Consider the following 14,883-nt stretch of genomic DNA (forward strand, 5'->3'; position numbering starts at 1 on the left):
TTTTGGACTGAGCTCCAGATGGGGAACAACAGGGGCTGGGGGTGGGAAGAATTTGGTAATTTCACAGGGGCTAGGAATGTCCATCAGAGAAAGGGCACAGAGCCCTGGAGAAAGAGGACAAAGTGGAGAAGATGAAATGGAAAGCAGAGGAGTAACAGGAGAGAGGCGACGGGGAAAGAAACTAAGGTGGCTTTTTAAGGTAGTGAAGAAGGCTGCACACAGACTGAGAAGAAAATGTGCTCTGGTCTCTAAGATTACACAACTGCAATCGACCGCAAAGCACAACAAGCATCTTGAAAGCATCTTGTCTCGAGGGCGTGATGCTTAGCAGTAGAATTTAACGCTAAATAAGAGCACATAGGTAAAACATTGTGGGACTTGGAAATAACATCACAGGCATCCAGTTTAGACCCTTGCCCTCTGGACATTCAGACTTTAATTTGATGAAAATGAAAGTTTCCTTGATTCTCCACTGTGATCTCATCCTTGACCCACAGTGGCACTTTTTGGAATGACTTCCATAGGTTTTCTTCTGCCATATTGTAAGACAAGACTGATTTGCTTAAGGAAAGTGATTAAAAAATGTATCATTGATCTAGGAAAATCTTTTAAGGTCTACGACATTTTGTGGCTCAGCAAGGTCAATTTTTGTTCCAATGTCTCCAAAGAAAAACTCTTCTCTCTAAAGGTTTGACTGATTTATTTTAAATAGCAATATCATTTCTTCTTGTACCCTGTAAGCCATCTTGGTTTTAAATTTAGTTCCTGAAGGTCTCCAAACTCACTGGACTCATAAGAAAGAGCATCAATCTCTCTTCTGTAATTCCTTTTGATGGCCTAAATCCTTCAGGTGCTCCCACAGTCTTGTTAAGAAGTAAGGTGGCATTGCCCCAAGGAGCGACTGGACACTTGCTTGGAGCCCTGTAGAGTAACCTGTACCTTTTGTACTTTTCCAGGTAAGAGAGAAGATAAGAGGCTACCTTGAAACTCAGCCTAGTATCTGGCCTCTGGAATGATGTTAAAGCTACTGTATAAATATTGAATACAGACAACGAGGAAATTGTTATATCACTTGCTTAAGTGACAGCAGATTAGTAAATCAAGGATGTACTAAATGCTAAGTGATGGATTTGATATTCAGAGTTTGACTTCCTTCAGGGTTCCTGGGCCTTTGCCTGTCCAGCCCTCCATGGTTCCCTCTACACACTCCCTCATTCTTCTCTGCCCACAACCGGAGCATCTCGAGAGCAGGGGACTCCTCCCAGACTTTTATACTGCACCAGTTGCGTGAGAAACCAAAGCTCCATCCCCTACCATGATAACCTCGTTGTGATCTTGATTTACTTAACCCGTAATAAGAGTTCCCCCTGCCTAGAAGAGGTAAACCAACACTACCTATTGTCCATGTGATTTAGGATATTTCCTCGAACCGCCAGGGACTCAGTGTTTGTCTGTTTGTTTCTGCGAGTTGAGGTGATTGGGAGGATTTGATGATATCATGTATGAAAGGGCTTCAGAAGTTGTTAAATGCTAAATCAAGTTAAGACCTGCCCCTAAATAGAATGGAGTCTGAGGCAAGAGAACTGCTAGAGGCCCATACCCCACATATCTAAACGTTTAAAAGTCATAAAAACTGGTAAGTAAAATGTTCCATCTATCTGCTTTCATAAAGACTAGAGAGACCTAGCTTAAACTGAGAATTTTTGGATTCCTTGGACTTCCTGGACCCCTTCCCACACCTCTCCCCTTTTCTTTCTGCCCTGCCTCTGTCCTACTGCATCTTAGTTCACTGGTTCAAGTGCTCGACCTCCCCTCCAAGCAGCTGCTTCTTGGCTAACTTCATGGCTGAGAGGTGTGCCAGGGCTCAGAAGAGGGAATTAAGAGTGTTTCTGTTTATGATGCTTGTGATGAGCCATGGGGCCTTTTCTTTTCTTTTTTTCCCTCCCTTCCCCACATCCCTCCCCCCTCCCCTCCTACCCTTCCCTTCCCTTTCCTTTGAATATGATCTAAATTTGTCAAAATGCAAGGGCCATTGCTCTGAGTTCCAAGAAGTCAGTTTATTGAGATCATTATCCTTATAACATTTTCCTAGCATTTTCCTAACAGATGACCATATACCAAAAATATTTAATGGCTGAAGATTGAATTTTGTCTTTGTGATTTTATTTTTTTGCACTTGTGGAATTCCCCGAACAAGTTTATATCCTCTGACCTTTTCCCTCCTTTCCCAGTTTTTGTGTCTATTTTAAACTAGCTGCAGTTGAGTAATACAACTGAGACCTGCTATAGTCTCAATGCAAAATACTATCCACCGATGTGTGGTGTGAGTAACAGTACTATTGCTATCAGTTATTATATTGAGTCAATAAAGTGCTCTGAGAATACACACAAGGTTTGGAGCATGAAATTTTAACTTTACCTGGAGACTGCTTATTCCCTTATCAAATATTTAAGTGGCTTCCTATCCATAGTATGATGGTTTAAGATCCAAAAGGTACAGAAAGACATGAACATAAGAAAGTATTGATCTGATGCAATTGAACCTTTGATTACTACAGAGGAAGTTACCACCACAGTTAGCAAGAATTGGGAGACTGGTTTTAAACTAGAGGTCACAACTTAGAAAATGAAAGATCATTTGGAATTGCTGCTTTTAGATGTTTTGCCTTAGTGATATCAATCCCTTGCCTACTTACATGGTATCTGGATGCTTAACATAAAAATAAGTCTTAACTTGGAATAGCACAGGCCATGGCATGACTCACCAGGTCTCCCATGGAAGAGACTTAGGAGGTGGCAAACAGATAAACCTTCTTCATTACACGTAAATACTATATATCCAATATAACATATATATAATATTCAGGATATAACTTCTTCAATATATAATAACTATATCTTAGTTTGCAGAAAAAAAAACCAAGAGATACTTAATATCTAATGCAAGACACATGGGTTGACTGGAAGAAAAATATTTGAAACTGTATCTGCATGTATTGACGTTAAAAAAAAAATTCACCAAAGTAAAGTAAGTTCTCTTGTAATTTCCTCAGCCTTTTTGAATCCCAGTCTCATCTTTCAGACAGACTCAGTAATACCTACCTCACTGGAATGCCATGAAGATTAGATGATGTAGGCCTTAGAAAGTGCCTGGCACATACAGGATGTGAGTAAATGAGGCTTGACTCCCCCTTTTTCACTTTCTTCTCCTCTACCCCCAGGATTCCCTTCTCTAGGTCCTAATCTGGAGTCTCATCCTGACAGAGTTTAAAAATGTTGTTAATCAGAGTCTAAGGTGTTACCTGTCAACAACTGTATTTGCATTCAAATCGTGCAAGTTCTGAAAACTCTCGCATCTTCTACATGCAACCGAACGGATCTCTTAGTGACGGAATTTCAGTCCCATAGATGCAATTCTCGAGGAGGGAGGTATTTCTATAGACAGAAAAAGAACACCATGCAGATTATTTGTTAGGTCTGAATGGGGTGCAGAAGAACCCGCGTTTGCTGTATTCCCATGAAGAGTTGTCACTTCCTCTGGGCCAAGGTGTTTACTTTCTGACATATGAGGCTGAGATAAAAATCTATCAGGATCTGCAAAGAAATGTTTGATGGCAAAAAAGGAAACCAGCTACAGCTACTCATCTAGAAATAATCTAAGGGACGTGAAAGCTCCTGGTTTAGTTTTGAAACTGGGTTTTATTTTCCAGTGGACTGGAATGCACAAAGAATCCTGGCTTGTAATAATCTCCCACGGGCCTCCCCGAGACCCTTTGTGAAAATGTAAGTTATACTTATTCTCACTCAGAGTGAGAGCGTTGTGTATTGTCTGGAAACAATTAGAGGTATTTTTCCATCTTGATCTGACACCCTCAGACACACAGGCAGTTGGGGGTTGGAGGGTGCGGTAGTTCGAAGTCCAAGTTCTACTGTTAACTATTTAAACAGTTAAAGTATTAAAACTAATTAAGAAAAATATGCTTGGAGCCCCAAAGGGTAGGTGCTGATGGAACAGAGAGGCTCAGAAAGGTTTAAAAGTCACCAGGAAGAAAATCCTTGGAGCTCTGGAAAATATTTTGTCACTGCTAATGATTTTCCGAGACTCTTCAGGAAAATAGTGGGACCATAAAAGGCCATTCAGGGGAATGCCTGAGCTGACATCTGAGGCTGCCTGGGGACCTGGGTGACTGCCGGTGAGCCTGGCATCACGTGGTTGAAGGAGTGACACCAGTGCAGCACCCCCTGACCAAGCTGGACAGAGGGATTCCAGAGCAAGAGGCTGCAGAGTGATGTCTTTTGGTCAAGACGTGCCCGTCCCCTGAAGCCTGCATTTGGATTATTAGGAAGAGAAATTATGCTGGTTTACCTATCGTTTTGTTTTGGAAGAAGGCGGGAGTAGAAAGAATTCAGGGAGGGGGAAGCCTGAGAAAGAGCTCGGGTGGGGGGACGGGGGCCAGAGGGGGACAAGAGATACTCAGAACCTGAGGCTGCCTCATCTGGCCAGTTTTGTGAAAAACCTTTTAAACTTTATTTTAAAACTGAAGTTGGAGGCAAATGTTCCCACCTTTGCTTGTCAGCAAAGTCCAAATTGCCAAGTGCTGCGGAGGACAATTGTGTCAACAGCACAAGGCTTTGCATCTGCCAAATGGTGATCAGCAAAGAGGCCTCACATTTGTGTAGAGACCTAACACTCTGCAGCGTGTTTTCACAGCTACGGTTTAGTGGATCCTTATGGCAAACTCGGAGGGAAGCAGGAAGGTGTTGCCATTTCAAAGGTGGGAACACGGGGGCTCGGAGAGTGGGAGGACTCATACAATATCGCAGGGTTAGTGAGCAGCGGGGTGAGGATTCACACCTGGTCCTCCCACTCTACTCGGCCCCTGTCCTCACACCAGGTGTGCCTGCAGGGCTGCCTCAGTCCAGAGCTTGGGCTGCACAGTGAGCTCAGGGACGTGGGGTGGGGGGAGGTGGGACTGTATCTCGTTAGGCCACAGCTGTCCATTTCTTTTCCTGCCTTCCTTCCCCTTCCCCCTTCCTCCTCTGCACGTGTCTGCAGCCTCCAGGTGGAAAAGAGCAAGATGGGCATGGCTTCAGCCCTGGAGCAGAAGCAGAATACAAAAGCTATGGTGTGAGATGCCTGGGGTCCTAAGGCTCGTCCTGGGTGAGGCAGCATGTTTCAACTGGGCTTCAGAATCAACTTTCTAAAGTACAAAGCCAGAAAATCTCTGCAGATCCATCTCTGCAGTACATTGGGAAGGCAGCTCACTTTTCTCCGCTGAGCATCACTTAAGACCTTAAGAATCCTTGAGAATATACCCTCTTCTTTAAAAATACCAGCTTTTTGTTCAAGGACAGAATGAGTATTTTTCTTATGCAGTACGAAGCAAAGTAGCAATAAAGACTCAAAATATTAATGACATTGACTCTATGCTGAAGAAAGCTGGTCAGTCTTTTCTTAGAAGATGGATTTACGTTTAGTCACAGAATCTCTTAACTTTGATCAGAGATGAACCTTAGAGTTGATATTATTCGTGCCTATGATTTTGAGGTCAGGTTGATAATAGACCTGGGCTTTTGCCAACCACGATGCTGGAGCTGGCAGTGCTGCCCATGCCAGCCCCTGTGGAAAGCTGGGCAATGGTAAGCAGTGCAGGCTTCCGAGAAGAGAAATGCAGGAGTGCCCAAGATCAGGTACTGAAGCTCAGGTGATTAGCAGGACTTTTGCCTGCCTCTCGATTCTGCATCTCTTTATGTTCATTTTATGTAAAACTTGAATTAATGTCTAACACATTTTCTCATTTCCTTGAAAAATTTGGAGGAGGTAAGAGATTGGCCCACAGAAAAGAAGTGAGAACTCAGAGACAGACAACAAAAGCAGCGTTAAGACCCACAAGACACAGGCATGAGAACCACGGATCTTCATCATTCCAGGGCCATTTGTCTAGTGGCAAATACTACCACCCGCCTCAACAGGCTTTGAAGTCAGCACCACCCTACCGCCCTGTATAATATTTGAACTTCCAAAGGAGGAGCCAGTCAAATCAGATATGGCACCTACTACCGGAGAAAATAGGAAATGCTTAGTTTTACTGAAAAATTATTTTAATCTAAATGACAATAACTCTGTCAGACTCTATTCTTTTTTTATTGTGAAAAATACATAAAATTTACCATCCAAACCATTTTTATTTCTTTATTTTTTTATAAACTACTGTACTTTTGATATCTCTTTTACATTACAATCATCATTTTGAATCCCTTTAAATATATATATATATTTAGGGGGAATTCCCTGGTGGCCTAGTGGTTAGGATTCTGGGCTTTCACTGCCATGGCCCGGGCTCAGTCCCTGGTCAGGGAACTGAGATCCTACAAGCCGGGTGGTGTGGCTATATATATAAATTATGTTATCTATGACTTTTGTTTCTGGATTGAAGGACGGTTGTTATAAGAATAATTGTTTTCATGAGGGCTAGTTGAGTCTAAGATGTTTGAGGTGGTCCCTTTTCCTCACAGGTGACATGGAACACTTCGTTAATGTGGGCCTCCAGTGCTTTGGCCAAAAGCTTTACAAGTTGAAGGAAAAGCCCTCAATCACAGAGCAAAGAGGAGTTGATGAAGAACTCATATGTAAAGAAGTTGATGGAGGACACCAGTAAGCTGGTCAACGGTACACTTGATGAAATGGGATGTCTTTTGAATATCCTTTGATCAAAGCGATTCCTGGTGTAGAGCTCTCAAACCCATGGAATACTCTGAATTTTGTATGATCAATAGGACTCGGGGGGGAGGAGCTTAGGTAGTTTCACATGAAGAATCAGTATCACCTATGTACAAAAAGTATGTTAAAAACAAAACAAGGGGCTTCCTTGGTGGCACAGTGGTTAAGAATCCGCCTGCCAGTACAGGGGACATGGGTTCGAGCCCTGGTCCAGGAAGATCCCACATGCCGCGGAGCAACTAAGCCCGTGCGCCACAACTACTGAAGCCCGCGTGCCTAGAGCCCATGCTCCACAACAAGAGAAGCCACTGCACTGAGAAGCCTACGCACCGCAATGAAGAGTAGCCCCCACTCGCCACAACTAGAGAAAGCCCACGCACAGCAACGAAGACCCAACGCAGCCAAAAATAAATAAATAAATTTAAAAAAAAAGATTTAATGTTTAAAAAAACAAAACAAAACAAAACCAAAAAAAAAAAAAAAAAAAAAAAAAAAAAAAAAACCAGTGACTGGTTTGGGGGTGGACATGTGACGTAATTTGGCCAGTGAGATATGTGGGTATGTCTGCTGGGGGGCTTTAGGGAAAGGTTTCTCTTCTCCTAAAAAGAGACCCAAGGAAGAGATGGCCTCTTGTCTACGTTGGGGCATTATCTTCTTTTATCGTACGCCTGGCTCTCACAGCCATGAGCAACCGAACAATTTTTAAGTATACAGTTCAGTAGTGTTAGGTATACTCACATTACCGTGCAACAGATTGTCAGAACTTTTTCATCTTGCACAACTGAAACTCGTACGCCCCTTAAACAACTCCTCATTTTCCCCTCCCCCAGCCCCAGGTAACCACCACTGTACTTTCTGTCTCTATGATTTGGCTACTCTTGGTACCTCACTTAAATGGAATCATACTGTATTTGTCTTCTGTGACTAGCATTTCACTTAGCAGAATGTCCTCAAGGGAGGTTCATCCACGTTGTAGCATGTGACAGGATATCCTTCCTTTTTAAGGCTGAATAATATTCCATTGTGTGTATAAACCGTATTTCGTTTATCCATTTATCTGCCGATGGACACCTGGGTTGCTTCCGCCTCTTGGCTATTCTGAATAGCACTGCTATGAACGTGGGTGTGCAAGTATCTCTTTGAGACGCTGCTTTTATTGTTTTTTAAAGAGGTAATTCCTCTACCAGTCAGAAAACATGACTATCAAAATTCACTTTCAAATGGCCCCCTTTTTATTTAAATTATTTACAGGAAGCTGAGTTTTCTTTACAATGAATGCTTTTGTGCAGGAGCCTAAGAGTTGAGCTGGGGATATTCCAGGACTGCCAATCTTCATCTCCGTCTCTGGACAGGGATCCCATTCTCAGCCATAGCTGGCTTATTTTTATTTGCCCCCAAGTTTTGAGCATGAGTATTTCATTCTTTCCTTTCCACGTGCCTCTGCTTCCACCCTATGACCTTCCTTTCCCTAAACAGAGAAAAGTCCTGACCTGTCCAGGGCCCAGCCCTGTCCTTACCTGGAGGGGACCACCCCCTCCCCGCCTCACCTCATTGGTTATCATTATTATGTCATCCAGATCAATCACTGGGCGCTCGTACTGTTGTAACTGTCGCTTTGATCATTCGTTACACTTTGTTACTCTTCATCAGATCCAGGCCCCACTAATCGGAAACAGCGGCCTTCCGAAAGCCAGGCAACCGGGGGACTAGGGGCAATTACCACATTGTTTGGTTTTTAAATTAGTCCCTTCTTGGTGCTCTGATCACCGCCAGGAGGCTGGTGATTCAGAAGCCCAGGGGGTGCCCACTGCTCGTGCCGCCCGCAGCCGGCTTGGATGCCCGTACACCCTGCCTGTGGTCCCCAGTTGAGGGCGACCCCAATGAGCTGAAAAACACAGTCCATGACCCAGAGGCACAGCCTCCTCGTGCAAGGGAGTCCTTGCTGGGCACTCCTACCCACTGGTGTTTACGCAGAAGACGATCCCCGCTGTAGTGCACTTCCTCTGTAAGGAGCTGTGGGACCTTATCACTGGGCCCCGGGCGCACAGCAGCAGAGTCCAGGGCTCAGTGGAAGCCCGTTCTCTTCTGGCCTCCACCCAGGAGGCTGCCAGACGTCAGGATGAGGTGGGCGCAGGCGGATGTCTCTGGGGTTTCCATATAACTGAGTGGGAGCTCCAGCCTCCAGCTCAAATGCCTGGGGCCTACAGAAAGGTGTGAGGGGGAGCATTTGGCGGGAAATTAAAGGTCAACCTACGCATCTTCCAGTACATCATTTTCTTTAAGGTCAGTGTTTCCCCAAACTTCAGGCATTTATGTACTACGTTCATGATGTTTTTGCCATGCACAATCCTCTTTCTTATTTTGAAAGAATTATTTAAAAGGAACTATTTTATACTTTGAATGGAAAGCAAGTATTTCTTGTCTTCCTTTCAGTGATGACCTTCAAAAATGTCATTTTCATAAGCACCCAGCCCCACTGGTTAGCCCACAGATGAATACCCCTCTTACCCGTGCTGGTCCAGGTATAGCTTCTGTCATGATGGGTGGGACAGCTTGGTGGCCCCTAAATAGTACGAATTGGATTTGGCGGACTACTATTGTTAATGAGCAATTGTCGTGTATTCCTGTTAAGGATTTCTTGTATGTAGGTGTAATAACGCCTTGTCTTAGAAGAGTGAGCGATGGTTCACTGACAGGCTGTGTGGCATAACAGGAGGGCTGTGGAGGCAGGGCGCTGCCTTAGCTCCCCCTGGCTCGTATCAGGCGGTGTCTTATCTTCTCACGCCTGATGGGTACCCACCGGAGCTGATGTCCATCCTGCTCATCCGCTCTCTACAGACTCCGCCCCTTCTCTCCTGGGACATGCATCAGCTCTCATACTTTTATTGTCCAGAAGAGTAGCATTCTTCTGTAACAAAGCTTTTACTCCCAAGGTATCCACTTGAGGACCTGCAAACTGTGTCCCAGCACATCTCAAATTTGCTGTCTTAGATTTCACGTGGTACAAATGTGGCCAAAATCGGAGCATTCTTAAGTTAACTCTGATGACCCCTGAGATGGAGGGGTGTAACAGCAAATTTCACAGGAAGCATATAAGAAGAAATGCATATAGCTCCTGCCTTCCCTCCTCCATCTCAAAAGCCACAGTTATCAGGAGGAACATAGCTCAAGCATGCCTTTTGATTTAAGGTAAAAAGGAGATATTTTGTTTTTCAGTAAGGCGGAATATATCTTAATGTAGTAATTGAATTTAGTTCTATTTAGTCTAGTTTGATGGGGGTAGATCTAGAGTGGGGAGGGAAGAATTGACATCATTTAATACTTAACAGATGGATAGAAAACAAAAAGTTTAGGAGATAAGAATGTCAGAAGGTTACCAGCTGCTGTGGGTATATAGTAAAATGGAATTTATTTGAAAGGTCAGTCTTATGTTTATTAATACGTCTCTCTTTCTATTATATTTTAGATTTACAAATTAATCAGAGGGAGAGGCGTCATTTTGGCTAAATCTTGAGTGGATCGCTGTGTTCCAAAAAGGTATCTTTGTGTTTCATGTGAGCTGTACCTTATCATGCAGGAAGTTTCTGCTCTTGAATGGTGGAGAATTTGGAGTAGTAATTTGTTAGCATGTTAACTTTATGAAGTAGCAGTCTTTGCCTTCTATTCTCAAATCTGGATGTCTGAAGATCATTAAACAATTATAGGAAGGGGAGTCAACTCCTTGACATGTGCATTAATTTTCACGTCGTGAGACGTGAAATTCTACTTCTGAGAGAGCTTATTAGGCAGGGGCCACCTTTATACTCTGGAAAGGATAAATTCGTCACTGAAAGTGGAAAGAATGATTACTCCATTGAAAGTTTCCTAATAGAAGCCTCTTGGCACCAACTCCTCTTGCATTGTGTCTTGTACTGAATGTGGACTCGTCAAAATGACTGCAGGTGTTGAGGGGTGATGTAAGCCTGACAGGAGGAGCTTGGCCTTTGGAACCTTCACAGAGTCTGAGGCAGTGACTTCCTCAGGGATGTTGGTCAACCCTTAACCCGTGGATTCAGCCTCCAACTTCCTGGTGGAGATTCAGTTGCTTAACTATTTAGCAGGGGTTCTTTAAAAAGCAGTGAATTAGTTATTGCTTGAAAATCGGATTGAAGATATACTAGGTACTATTATGGTTAACTTGAGGAAGGCTACTTTTATGCACACCGTCTGTAAAAACCATTAGATAATTCTTTCGGTCAAAAGGACAATGCATTAGGATAAATAAGTAGGAAATAAGAGAAGCCATCGAAAAGAAAGTGGAACTCTTGACAGGAACTCCACGTGTGGTAGGATGGATTGGTTCTAGGGTTACCTGGGATTGCCAAAGGAAAAGAGATTTGTGGGGAGGGCTGTAGGAGGGGGGGAGAATGGGCGGGCTGTTGAGGAGAAGCTGGCTAAATAATTGAAGCTCCAGGAACTTAAATATAATACCAAACATGATATTTCCTTAAGGCATCAGCTTTTTCTGTCTTGGAAGCAAGTCGTATTCAATCAACAATTATTTGTTGCGTGTCTGCTACCCATTTATTACTATGTTAGGATTTGTGAGAAAAACTAAAGGGTAAGAAATCAGGAGTCCCAGGCCTCAAGGAATTTATAACTCATTAGGGGAGCCAAGGGTTAGATAAAGTAGGAGACTCTAAGAAGGAAATACAATCAAGCAGTGTAATCAAGGGCAAATGCTAAGTTTTGTGGGAAAGGTCCATCAGAGAAGGCCAGGGCTCTTATTAATGGAAACTTGGGGTAATTGCCAAAGGCTTTGCAGGGAGGTAGTGTTTGACCTAGGTCTTGAAGGGTTTTATTGCTCACCAATTTTAGATGGAAAATTCTTCCACTTCAAGCCATTTCCGTTTCAGATTAAGATTGCTATTTCTCACTCTTTCTTTGCAGATTCTTCTACTTCTTCCCCCTTGAATGTTGGTGTCTTTCAAGTTTTGTACTTGGTCAGAGCTCCTTTTCTATTCAAAAAACCAAACACTATCAATATGATGGGTTGAAAACTCAAATGAGAACAGGAAATTAAAAGGTAACACAGAATATGAGTCTGGTAGATAGGATACAATAAGGAGTTATAGAGCTTGTGGTAAATGAAGAGTTTTTGCCTGCCTAAAGGCATTCAAATTTAAGTTAAAAAAAATATATATATCTCCATACTGTTTTTGCTCAATCAATTACCTCTACTAGCTGGATTCTGGTTTGCCAGTAGGTGGGCTATGATCCATCTACTGACTTCTCCTAAACTTTGCTAAACCTGAGCTCTTCTCCTGAGTTTCAGTTTGATTGTTCTGGGTATTAATAGTCCCCTGCATGGAAGGCCCCATGCATGGAATATGTTAAACCAGGGGTTGACTCCTGTGGGCCAAACCCAACCCATACTCCTACCCCGTTCCACTGGAACACAGCCATGCTCCTTTACGTATTGTCTAGGGCTGCCTTGACCCTACGGAGGCAGAGTTGAACAGCAATGACAGACAGCACACGGCCAGCAAATCCTAAAATACTTACTATCCGACCCTTTTTAGAAAAAGTTTGCCAAACCCTGCCTTAAACCAACATGTTCCCAAATGAACTCATCCTTTTTTCCCCCAAACCCACCATTTACTCTGGAGCCCCTCTGGTTCCTTCCTCTACCTCACCTCCCTCATTGTAGATGTCCCGAGACCTGACATTGCTCATACCTCTACGCCCTCTACATTTCTCCCACCACAGCCCTAACCCAGCCGTCCCTATTCTCACCCATCTTAGATCTTGCATCTCTACATGAACATCAGATTACATTTTTATAAAAATAAATCTGATCATGTCACTTCGCTATCTAGAATCCTCCAGTGATGCCCATTTCCTCCTGGATGAAACACTTCTTCCCAGTGAGGCAATGATACAATCCCCTTTCTCATTTATATCCCTTCCTACATGTTTAGCATCATCTCTTCCATTCTCTCACTTGCTCTCTTAAGCCTGTCTTGCTAATGTATTTATCATTGCTTTGAATGAACTATCCTCTCTTTCATGCCTCTGAGAAATGCACATACCGTTCTCCTTTTATCTCTTGGTTTTATATATAAGAAACTTAACTGCCAAAATTCAACTTCAGCATCATTTCCTCTGTAGCACTGTTCCACCCCTGATCTCTCCTCTGCCCTGCAGCCCGGCCCACCAGAGTTAGGGTCCCTTCTTCTGATTCTGTAGTGTATTCTGTATAACTTGTTAGAGTACATCTCAAATTACATTTATTTCTAATTATATATAGTTCTCTCTTTCTCTCTACTTGAGGTGCGAACTCCCTGAGGGATCCTATCTTATATATTTATATCCCTAGTAGCGATCATAATGCTTGACAAAGCTTAGGAGCTCAATGAATGTTCAGTGAATTCCTGAAGCTTATTACAAGTCACTAAGTCTTTAATAAACAAGGACTAATCCCTTGTTGATAAACAGAACATTTGCTGGAGGACCACTAAACTTGGGCATAAGTTGTAAATACAGGTCTATGACTGATTAAATGGATTAAATGATGCGTTAACTCAGGAGCAGGGAGACTCTTCTGAAATGCAAATCACACCATGTTGTTTCCACCCTTAAAACATTCCATGGCTTCCCACTGCACTTACAATAAAGCACAAAATCTTTTTAAATTAATTAATTAATTAATTTTTGGCTGCATTGTATCTTCACTGCTGCAGGCAGGCTTTCTCTAGTTGCGGAGAGCGAGGGCTATGCTTCTCACTGTGGTGGCTTCTCTTGCTGTGGAACACAGGCTCTAGGTGCGCGGGCTTCAGTAGTTGTGGCACACGGGCTTAGTTGCTCCGCGGCATGTGGGATCTTCCCAGACCAGGGCTCCAATTCATGTCCCCTGCATTGGCAGGCGGATTCTTAACCACTGTGCCACCAGGAAAGTCCCTAAAGCTCAAAATCTTTGATTCAGCAGTCCAGCCTCTTACCACCTCCCTCTCGATTCACTACACTCTGAGTGAGAACACTGACCTTTCTCCAGTTCCTCAAAAGCACCACTCTTTTCTGCCTTGGGGTCTTTGCACCTGCTTTCCATCTTCCAAGAAGACTTCCCTACTCTTCCTCTGACCAAGTCCTATTCATCCTGCCTGTCACAGTCCTAAAGTCACATCCTCTGAGGAGCTTCTCTGACCTAGAGTTTTCTGTTCATAATGCTTGCTCTTTTCCATTAAAGCACTACTATTTATAGTAGTGTGTTTGTTTGTTGGATGGTGTGTTTAACATTTGTCACTCTTCCATGTAGATGGAAAGCTCATAGAGCAGAGGTCATATCGGGTTTATTCACTACTGGTATTGCCTGGCACAAGCTGGGTGTTGCATAAGGATTTTCCAAATAAACTAATAAATGAAAAAGGGAACATTCTGGATATTTTTGAATAGAGAGGTGATTAGATCCATCAGCAGTATGTAGGATAGATTGGAGTGAGGAGTAACAGGAGTGGGGAGAAGGATTAGGAAGCCCTGCGTCTATGTGAGGCAAACGTATTTCAGAACAACTGTGATGACGTAGGGATGGAAAGGAAGAAGTAAAATTATCACTCTTTTCAGATTCTATTCTACCAGGAAAACTCAGGAGACAAACCTCTAAAGATGAGTAAAAAAGTTAAATAGGTTGGCCATTTTCAAAAATACGTATACTAAAATCATAGCTTTCTTACACACCAATAACAACTAGTTTTAAAAGATATAATGGAAAATAGCAAACAAAATTTTTAAAATTATGAATAAACTAAATAAGAAATATATGAACAACCTTAAAAATCATAGTGAAATTATAAAGAAAACTTTATATATAAAAACATTTGCTTTATAAAGAAAACTTCAATAAATCTTCAAATTATCAAATTCTTTAATGAGAAACCTCAACCTTATTAAAAGTGAATTATACCTATAATTATAAATGTAAGGCAATTCTTTTCAAAGTACTCAGGGGAGTTTTACAAAATTTGAGAAAGGTGATTTTAAAGTTCACCTGAATGAATAAATGAGAATAGCGGAAACACTATTAACAACAATTTAAAGCTATAATAATTAAAACAGTATGGTAATGCAAGAATAGCCAAAGAAACTATTGAACCAAATGGAAAATCCAGAAATGGATCTAAGTACTT

The 14,883-nt window shown here is 42.6% G+C and overlaps 1 protein-coding gene across 18 annotated transcripts in view; it reads right to left on the bottom strand.

The window, feature by feature from the left end:
• Positions 1-14,883, bottom strand: part of MEIS1 (Meis homeobox 1) — a 964,979-nt gene that overhangs the window by 320,533 nt on the left and 629,563 nt on the right. For 14 of the 18 annotated variants that reach the window (XM_079941540.1, XM_079941543.1, XM_079941545.1 and 11 more), the window contains 2 exons: positions 11,570-11,718; positions 3,303-3,435 (listed from right to left, as the gene is read on the bottom strand). The gene's annotated coding sequence lies outside the window, so the exon portion shown is untranslated. Of the gene's footprint in view, positions 1-3,302; positions 3,436-11,569; positions 11,738-14,883 lie in introns of all 18 variants that reach the window. The other 4 variants (XM_079941531.1, XM_079941525.1, XM_079941534.1 and 1 more) reach the window with 2 other exon arrangements.

The sequence above is a fragment of the Stenella coeruleoalba genome (assembly GCF_951394435.1).
Source record: "Stenella coeruleoalba genome assembly, chromosome: 13".
Taxonomy (NCBI): domain Eukaryota; kingdom Metazoa; phylum Chordata; class Mammalia; order Artiodactyla; family Delphinidae; genus Stenella; species Stenella coeruleoalba.